This window comes from Puma concolor, chromosome D1 (genome assembly GCF_028749965.1).
Source record: "Puma concolor isolate L17-30 chromosome D1, mPumCon1.1.hap2, whole genome shotgun sequence".
NCBI lineage: Eukaryota > Metazoa > Chordata > Mammalia > Carnivora > Felidae > Puma > Puma concolor.
The window spans coordinates 90,972,291-90,981,235 of NC_141676.1; positions in this window are offsets into that span (position 1 = coordinate 90,972,291).

Consider the following 8,945-nt stretch of genomic DNA (forward strand, 5'->3'; position numbering starts at 1 on the left):
CAGGCTCTGTGCTGACAGCTCAGAGCCTGGAGCCTGCTTCGGATTCTGTAGCTCCCTCTCTCTCTGCCCCTCCCCCACTCATGCTCTGTCTGTCTCTCAAAAATAAATAAAAACATTTTAAAAAATTAAAAAAAATAATCCTTGCATTGAATTTTTATACCTCCATATTTTTTCCCCTAAGAGTTCTTTCTTTTTCTTTGTTCTCATTTATATCTTTTTGTTCTTATTAGTGGATCCAGGCAGGACCTAGCTCCCTGAAATTACTAAATGAGTTTTTATTATTTTTCTTCTGTCACCTCCATTTCTTTCCCCCTTAATTTTCTTTCATCTGTTTGGTTTTGTTTCTGTCCCTTATGTTAGAAACTTTCCTCACATTTCTGACAATGGGCGGTTACCAATGCAAATCTGAATGGAACCTGCGCAGGCACCTTGCACACACACGCTGATTGGCGGTTGTGTGAGGAGGCGGGGCTGGTTGGCTAGTGAAGCAATGCAATTGGAAGAATAATGCTCCCCGCCCAAAGATGTCTGTTTTCTATTCCCTGGAACTTGGGAATGTGTTGGGTTACATGGCAAAGAGGAATTAAAGGTTGCAAATCAGCTGAACTCAAGATAGATTCTCTGTGGCCCCAATGTAATCACAAGAACCGTTAAAGTGGAAGGTGGGGGCAGAAGAAGAGAGTCAGGGGCAAAGATGTGACAATGAAAGCCAGGTTGGAGGGATGTCATGTGACAAGGACTCCACTCCCCATTGCTGCTGTTTAAATTTTTTTTAATGTTTATTTATTTGGGTGGGGGGCAGAGAGAGGGGGAAGACACAGAATCTGAAGCAGGCTCCAGCTCTGAGCTGTCAGCACAGAGCCTGATGCGGGGCTTGAACTCACGAACTGTGAGATGATGACCTGAGCTGAAGTCTGATGCTTCACCAACTGAGACACCCAGGTGTCCCAACCATTGCTGCTTTGATGATGGAGTCATGAGGAGCCATGAGCCAAGGGATGCAGGAACCCTCTAAAAGCTGGAACCAGCAAGAAAATGGATTCTCCCCTAGAGCCTCCAGAAAGGAACTCGCCCCCCTGCTTGACAACTTGATTTCAGTCCAGTGAGACCCACGTAGGACTTAACTTTAGAACTGCAAGACAATAACTATGTGTTTTTGAAGCCACTAAATTTTTGGTAATTTGTTATAGCAGCCATAGAAAACTGATATAAAGACCCACCCACTTAGTTGGGGTACCCACAGACATTACAGCTAAGGAAGCAGAGAGTTAAAGTTGCCAGGAAAATGTCTTCGAGACTTGCCATCAGGGGAGGAACAAGAGGTCTCTGGAGTTCAGCTCAATTTATGGCACCTATTATATCCATCTGGAGAATTCCACTGTCTTCTCAAGAGTACCAAGGGCATTCACTTGGACAGGAATTTGGGGTTTCCTAACCCAATCCTGAACACACCTGGCTCCTTTTTCCACTATTTTTTTTTTTTTTTGTCATGATTTGCCTCAGGTCTCCCCTATCGCTGAAGGAAAAAGCAAGGACATTTTAGAATTGACCCGTGTGCAGTCTCCTTAATTATTCATACTAGTCCGGGTGGAGATGGGGTGGTCAAGCCCAGCTAGATCACGGCCAAGGGCCATGTTACATGGCTCATCTTTTCACTCTCTTCATGATACCATTTGATGAGCAAAGTCTTCATTCTACTGTAGTCCAATTTATCATTTTTTTCTACTTGGTGAATTTCATATCCTATTTAAAAAGTCATTCCCTACCATGAGGTCATGAATATAGAAGCGTTATTGTTTTACCTTCTTTTTCTTCTTTTAAAGTTTTTATATAAATTCCAGTTAGTTAACATAATGTTAGTTTTAGGTGAAATATTAGTTTCGTGTGTACAATTTAGTGATTCAGCACTTCCATACATCACCCGGTGCCCATCACAAGTGCCCTCCTTAGTCCCCATCACTTATTTCACCCATCTCCTCACCCACCTCCCCTCTGGTCATCATCAGTTTGTTCTCTACAATTAAGAGTCTGTGTTTTGGTTTGCGTCTTTCTCTCTCTTTCTCTTTTTCCTTTTGTTCATTTGTTTTGTTTCTTAAATTTCACATTTGAGTGAGATCATATGGTATGTGTCTTTCTCTGACTGACTTATGTCGCTTGGCATAATACATTCTAGCTCCATCCGTGTCATTGCAAATGGCAAGATTTCATTCTTTTTCTATGGCTGAGTAATGTTCCATTGTGTATATACACCGCATCTTCTTTGTCTAGTCATCAGTTGGACATTTGGGCTCTTTCCATAATTTGGCTATTGTTGATAATGCTGCTATAAACATCGGGGAGCATGTATCCCTTTGAATTAGTATCCTTTGGATAAATACCTAGTTGTGTAATTGCTGGATTGTAAGGTGGTTCTATTTTTAACTTTTTGAGGAACTCCTGGCTGTTTCCCACAGTGGTTGCACCACTCTGCATTCCCACATTTGTTTTATCTTTTACACTTTGGTCTACAATCTACCTGGAATTGATTATTCCATGTAGTTTAAGATGAGATCAAGTTTAGTTATTTTTCCATGTGGATATCTAATTGACACCAATTACTGAGAAGTTTCCTTTTCCTAAAGTCAATCAATGCCCTATTTTTTATAAATCAAATGTTTAGATATTGGAGTCACTCAAAATTTATCATTTTCATTGTTCTTCATTTCTTTCTGTATCTTTGAACTTCCATGTGGGATCTTTTTTCTGCCTGGATTAATTAATAAATTCTCTTAATTAGTTAATTAATTAATTCTCTTAGTTTCTATTTCAAAATATTTTCATTTCACCTGCATTCTTAAAGGACATTTTCCTTGGATATAGGCTGGCTTTTATTTTCTTTTTATTAACTACTTAACTCTGTTGTTTTTTATGAAGAAATCCACTTTAAGTTCAATTGCTACTCCTGAGAAGGTAATCTGTTTTTTCACCCCTTCTGACAGCATTTAAGATCTGCATTTTGGGGCACGTGGGTGGCTCACTCAGTTAAGTAAGAGTTTGACTCTTGATTTCGGCTCAGGTCATGATCTCGAGGTTGTGAGATCTGTGCTGGGCGTAGAGCCTGCTTAAGATTCTCTCTCTCTCTCTCTCTCTCTCTCTCTCTCTCTTTCTCTTTCTCTCTCTCTCTCAAGCTCTCCCTCTGCCCCTCCCCCACCATGCTTGTGCAAGCTCTCTCTCTCTCAAAAAAAATCTGCATTTTGTCTTTATTTATTTTGTAAGTATTTCCACTATAGTGTGCTTAGGTGTGGACGTGATGTGTGTGTAGATAGAAACACACACATATACAAAAATATAAAGTGCATATAACACAAATATTTCTTAATGCATTTGGCTTATGGGTGTAGGAAGTTTTAAATCTAGGGCTTAATATTTTTCAGCATTTTTGTAAAGTTCTCAGCTGTTTTATTTCTAAATATTGTCTGCCTGATTTTCACTCAGCTCTCTTGACATGCCAAGTGTATGTATGTCAGACCTTCTGTTTCTTACTCTCCTGTTTTCCATCATTTTGTCTCTCCATGCTTCATTCTGGACATTTTCACCAGTTCATAAATTCAATAATTACCTTTACAGATTAATTTAATCTATTATTTATTATTATTATTTTTTTTAATTTTTTAAAAATGTTTTTATTTTTATTTTTGAGACAGAGAGAGACAGAGCATGAGCAGGGGAGGGGCAGACAGAGAGGGAGACACAGAATCCAAAGCAGGCTCCGGGCTCCAAGCTCCAAGCTGTCAGCACAGAGCCTGACGCGGGGCTCGAACTCATGGACTGTGAGATCATGACCTGAGCTGAAGTCAGACACTAACTGACTGAGCCACCCAGGCGCCCCTATTATTTATTATTTTTTTTAAAGTTTACTTACTTATTTTGAGAGAGACAGAGAGATAGAGAGGGAGAGAGAGAATCCCAAGCAGGCACCACACTGTCAGCTCAGCCCAAAGCTGAACTCTAACTCATGAACTGTGAGATCCTGACCTGAGCCAAAATCAAGAGTTGGAGGCTCACCAACTGAGCCACCCAGGTGCCCCTAATTTAATCTACTATTAATCACATCCATTGAGTTTTAAAAACAGGCTTTTGTATTTTTCAGTTCGGGAATATTCTTTTTTAAAAAATAGTTCTCCTCTGCCAAAATTCTCCATATTGGTTTTGGTCATCTTAAACATACATGCATCAATATTTTAAATTTTTTTAAATGTTTATTTCTTTTTGAGAGAGAGAGAGAGAGAGAGAGAGAGTGCGAGCAGGGGAGGGGCAGAGAGAGAGGGAGACACAAAAACCAAAGCAGGCTCCAGGCTCTGTCAGCACAGAGCCTGATGCGGGGCTTGAACTCACACACCCTGAGACCATGACCTGAGCTGAAGTCGGAGGCTTAACCGACTGAGCCACCCAGGTGCCCCACATGCATCAATATTTTAAAGTTCATGTGCAGTAACTCTTCTGTAATCTCTGGAAGTCTGTTTCTGTTGCCTACTTTTTCTTTTAGTTTCTTTTCTTCTTGTGTGCTTGTTATTTCTTATTGTGTGCTGAACATTAGTTTTGAAAAATTGTTTGCTGAAAGAATTTGAGGACTAGAATAACATATAGGACATATGCTTGCTTCTGCTGTGCATGTAGGATTGCCAGCACTTGGAGTTACCTGATCCGGTTCGACACTGAGAGAGCTTCGAGCTGAATTGCAGCCTCCTTGAGAGCAATTTGCAGCTGTTCAGTTTTAGGGTACAGCCTTTCTGTGACCCCAACCCAAAAGGAAGTGGATTCATCAGGCCACCCCTGTACACCAGCTCACTGCTATGTTAGTGAGCTCTGCACTCCTCTCCTGGCACACCACGCCCTACAAATGTGCCGCTCAGCCTTTCAGCCGGCTTCTCTAGGGTCAACACACACTCCCAGAGGAGGGATGGCCCAGCTACTGGGCTTACCTCTCTGGGTCTCTGGTCTGTCTTCTAGATCGTTCCCGTAATTCTTTATGACCTTGTTAGTTCACTATCAAGACAACAATGCCTTCAAGAGAAGTTTTTAAAAGATTTTATATACTTTTAATATTTGTTCTCAGCAGGAAGTTGTTCTTTTTTTTTAATGCTTATTATTTTTGAGGAGAGAGAGAGAGAGAGAGAGAGAGAGAGAGAGAGAGAGAGAGAGAATGTGAGCAGGGAAGGGGCAGAGAAAGAGGGAGACACAAGATCCAAAGCAAGCTCCAGGCTCTGAGCTGTTAGCACAGAGCCGGATGCGGGGCTCGAACTCACGGACAGCGAGATCATGACCTGAGCAGAAGTCGGATGCCCAACTGACTGAGCCACCCAGGTGCCCCGAGGAAGGTTGTTCTAAATTACTGCGCTCCCATCACCGAGAGCAAGAAGTCCTCTTCAGCAGAGGGGCTCTGCCCACCATGTTACTCTTTAACATTTAATATCAGGCATTGTCCAGTAGCAGGAGTTGTATCTGAGAATAACTTTGGAGAGAGAGAGAAAGAGAGAGAGAGAAACATAATACGGTAGCATAAGAGTGCGGGCTAATTTTGGACCACAGTCAGCCTCCATTTGAAGCCCTTTGTTTCAGAGATTGGCTTGGCCAAGATATTTTGTTCTTTTCTTTAATTAAAAAAAAAAAAGCTCTTAATGCTGTAGAACCCATAGGATCCTTTCAAAACGAATCACGTCTATATAGATATGTTTCTCTGGAAGTTATAAAACTATATTTAAAATATCTCCTAAAAAAGAAATACATACCAAACCCTAAAATGTATTTTAGATTTAGATTTCCCATCTCAGGAAATTTGGAAAATAACCGGAAAATATTTTTGTGACTTAAAGAAGCTCTTCTGAGCTCCCCATCATTACCTGACTCATTTAAAATGCATCATTGGGGGCGCCTGGGTGGCGCAGTCGGTTAAGCGTCCGACTTCAGCCAGGTCACGATCTCGCGGTCCGTGAGTTCGAGCCCCGCGTCGGGCTCTGGGCTGATGGCTCAGAGCCTGGAGCCTGTTTCCGATTCTGTGTCTCCCTCTCTCTCTGACCCTCCCCCGTTCATGCTCTGTCTCTCTCTGTCCCAAAAATAAATAAACGTTGAAAAAAAAATTTTTTTAAAATAAAATAAAATAAAATGCATCATTGGACTTTCCCTGTTTTCCTATGCTAGGGCCCCAAACATTGGGAGTATGCACTTCTCAGCCTTGGAGAATGTATAATCTAGCTAAAACCAGACAGGTGAAAACCATCTAAAGTGATAAATATGCATAAGATCTTATAATGAAATGTACATATATTACAGAACCTAATTCCAAGAATGAACATTTATGAATTATTCTGCTTCACTGATCATTTATCATAAACCCTCATGGCAGTTCATAGTTGTTGACTACTTTTGGCTTCCCCTGAGAAATTCAAAAATACCTGTGTAATCTAAAAAGCTTCATTTGTTAATAGCCCCTAAAACTTACACACTAAAAAGTAGTATAAAAGAATAGGCAAGGGGGCAGATGCAGGAGTTAGACTGCGGGGGCAGGAGTTAGACTGCGGGGGCATGAATTCTTACGAGTTGGGTAACCTTGATGGGGTCATTTAACCTCCATCCCCCTCTGTTTACTCTTCTGTAAAATAAGGATGAGGGCACTTACTTTGTAACATGTTTGTGCAGAACAAAGGAGCTGAAATCAATCTTGCACTTAGAACAAGTAGTAGGGCCTGAGAAAATACTCAATGTAAATTCTTTTTTTTTTTTTTCTTCAGGTGCAATCATGGTTAAACATCTACTTGGGGGAATTGAAGAATAACTTAGAAAATACTTTGTGAATTATTAGGAACAACATCCACAATCAAGAGGGAAAAGGGAAAATCCATTTTGTTCCCAGCCAAGAAACTTTTAAACAAATATCTTTCCTGTCCCCGCTCAAATGTGTGTGGTACAAAAGCAGTTTTAACTTTGTCCTTCCAGAATATCTTTTTGATTTTTCTTATCCTCACACCTGAAAGAATTGGCTAGCGACTTTTCTTGCTGGAGGCAATTTTACTGAAAGAATATTTACTTCCTCATTGTGCAGGGACCGGAGCCTCAGTAAAGACGGTTCGCTTATGTCCTCATTACCTACACTCTCATTGATAATATAGCTGTTCTCCTACCCAACTCAATCCTCTCTCCTCTTTGCCTCTAAATCAAACTTTTGACTTTGGCTATTGCATTATTATAATCTTGATTATCAAGTACATTTCTTAAAAGCCTGGGAGAGAACTTGAATAGCACTGTATTTACCAATTACTACCCACGAGAACATTCTGTCTTGTTAAAATTTAAATTGACCTGAAACAGTAAAAATATACTTTCTCTAATAAAAAGCCCCATTCATTGGACAACTTTTCTTCTTCATAGCCTTTTAATGTTTGTATTCTTCTTTTCTTTTTTTAAATAACGTTTATTTATTTATTTTGAGAGAGAGAGCACGTATGCACACACAAGTGGGAGAGGGGCAGAGAGAGAGGGAGAGAGAGAATCATCCCAAGCAGTTGTCCTGCCAGTGCAGAGCCCGATGCAAGGCTTGAACCCACAAACTGTGAGTCCATGCATGACCTGAGCTGAAATCCAAAGCCAGACACTCAACAGACTGAGCCACTTAGGTGCCCCTAATGTTGGTATTCTTAAGACCTAAGGGCTTTTTCTTTGCTCTCCCATTTCTTTTTGAAATCACATCCATGTTAAGGATTTCCTTCCCTACCACTTTGTATCTTTTGCACAGAATTTTGCACAGAATTTGCACAGTTCTGAAGATCGATCCGACTTCCTCCTGGACAGCTCCCATCTGGATATCCCAGAGACTCCTCAACCTCAATATGTCTAAAGCAACTAACGATAAAGTGCAACCAAAGTGACCAATATAATTATGCTATATCTCTGCTTAGGTTCTTGAATTAACCTCTCAGTCAATGGTGCCAGTATTTTCCAACTAAAGGGTACATAAGCATTACCCAGGCATCTTGTAAATCTGTGGGGTCCTGGGCTACAAAAATTCTGATTCAGTAGATCTGGGAATGGAGCTCAAAAATCAACATTGTTTTTCAAATGTTAATTTATTTATTTTGAGAGAGAGTGTGTGAGTGGAAGAGAGGGGCAGAGCGAGAAGGAGAGAGAGGATCCCAAGCTGGCCCCATGCTCAGCATGGAGCCCGATGTGGGGCTTGATTTCACAACTGTGAGATCATGACCTGAGCTGAAATCAAGAGTCGGACATTTAACTAACTGAGCCACCCAAGCACCCCAGGCATCAGCATTTTTAAGAAACGTGTCAAAGCTCTGACATGGGCAGCTGGATCCCATTCTGAGAAGGACTGCACTGCAGGACAATTCGGCGCCCTGGGGATAGCACACATGCCCATGGTTTTCGGCATGTACTCACCTCTCTAACCTCATCTCTGTCTATTCCCCCCTTCGTGTCCTAAAATCCAGCACGCAGGCCAAGGACCAGGAGCCTGGGAATGCCTGCATCTTGACCTGCCACTCACTCATGTTTACTTCGAAGATCTCCCTGAAGGAGGTCTACCCCCAGACTATAACAGAAGTGAGAAAAACGCCATCTTGTTAATAGCTCAGACTATGCCCGATACCCTTGAGTTCATGGTCATCTTATAAAAACTGGAATGCTAAACATGGCTGAGCATAGGATAAAGAGAAGGAAGCAAGACACCGCCCTTGGACCAAGAGTGTCCACATCTACAAAGCCAGGCCTGAGTTCACTTGCCCAACTGATGATCAACAGCTGGTCTATGGCCAGGCAGGAGACCTGGGAGCAGGGAACAAGGGTCGGTGGAGTCCGTCTAAGGAGACAGAGGTAAAAGTGTGCTTATTTCATGGGAGGACAAAATTTAAGAGAGGTACCATGCATGGCTAACAATCTTTAAGCCACAGTAACTGCTCACT